The sequence below is a fragment of the Trachymyrmex septentrionalis genome, unplaced genomic scaffold (genome assembly GCF_001594115.1).
Source record: "Trachymyrmex septentrionalis isolate Tsep2-gDNA-1 unplaced genomic scaffold, Tsep1.0 scaffold11, whole genome shotgun sequence".
Lineage (NCBI taxonomy): Eukaryota > Metazoa > Arthropoda > Insecta > Hymenoptera > Formicidae > Trachymyrmex > Trachymyrmex septentrionalis.
The window spans coordinates 3,009,467-3,010,790 of NW_017304228.1; the positions used below are offsets into that span (position 1 = coordinate 3,009,467).

General features: G+C 27.1%; 1 protein-coding gene across 2 annotated transcripts in view; it reads right to left on the minus strand.

Annotated features, from left to right (window-relative positions):
• Positions 1 to 1,324, minus strand: part of LOC108749197 (elongation of very long chain fatty acids protein AAEL008004-like) — a 21,933-nt gene that overhangs the window by 8,348 nt on the left and 12,261 nt on the right. The gene's annotated exons all lie outside the window — the stretch shown is intronic.

Below are 1,324 nucleotides of genomic sequence, written 5' to 3' on the forward strand. Positions count from 1 at the left end.
TAGACCAAAGACATTATGAACAGCAGCTTAATGGACAATACAATTATATGTACCGATGTGTCACCATTTATTCACACGTATATGGTAAATGACAGCAATAATGAGTGCCATCTAACGTCAAAAATATAAAAAGAAGATGACTTTTTGAGGTAATGACGTATCTTACATATAATTTTGACATTTCGAATTTTGCATCACGATATCTCATAGGACACGTGCAGGTAAAAGAAACGCTTATTATATAATTCAGACCCAAGCTATCGATTGAGTTCGTATTCAGAATTTGATCAGTCCAGCTTTTATTAAAAAACTAGTAATTTCGGAACTGGTGTCTGCAACTGGTTGACTCGTGTAAAGACACGGGGCGGTCTCGTGCTGCGCTCTCACTTGGCATGACACTACCGTGTCTCTTGATATCCTTGATCAATATGAAACTTGTATTAATATAATAAAAATTTATGAAACTCTTCACACACGCATACACACACACACACACACACACACACACACACACATTTCCGAATAAAAAGACATCGTGATCTCGCTAAAGATAGATGTACTTATGTATGTATAATTCTATATGTTAAGTTTTGAGACAAAGAAATATCGGGATACCTTCTCGCAAATGTTCCACCTTGAGATCAGTCGAACAAGACAATGACAAAAATTAAGTTAAACGTTTTCAGATGTGAAATATGTTTGATTAATCATAAAGTATAACTATTTTAACATGTGCCTAATATCGCTATTATACTAAATTGCGTTAAATTTTTTAAAACATATGTCGTAAAAAATTGTGACATTTTAACGTAAATTAAAATTAATTATAATAAATTATTTAATTATAATAATATCGAGGAAAATAATACGATAACATTTTAAATTCTATTAATTCTTATTTTTTTCTTATAAAAGACATATAAAGTTGATTACTTGTATATATTAAAATTTATCATTGTTTTTCATAATGCTGCATAGTGATATAAAATTAAAAGCTGACCCAAGATTAATTTTTCAAGTTTTGATTTCAATTAATTTTTAAATTATACAATAAAAAAATTTTTAATTATATAACTGAAAATCTATATTTTATTAATTTTGTATTAAAAACGCAATACTCACAAATCGCTATGAAATATGCGTATTAAATTGTTCAACTTTGACCAAATATTTGTAAATTGTCAATGTATTTATAATAAAAAAATAACTATTAAATATTATCCCAAATATCTTTTACATAATAATATTTAATAAAATATTAATTTATAAATATGTCAAAATTGTGACATGTTGTGATGCATTCTCGATTATTCTTTTACAGTTT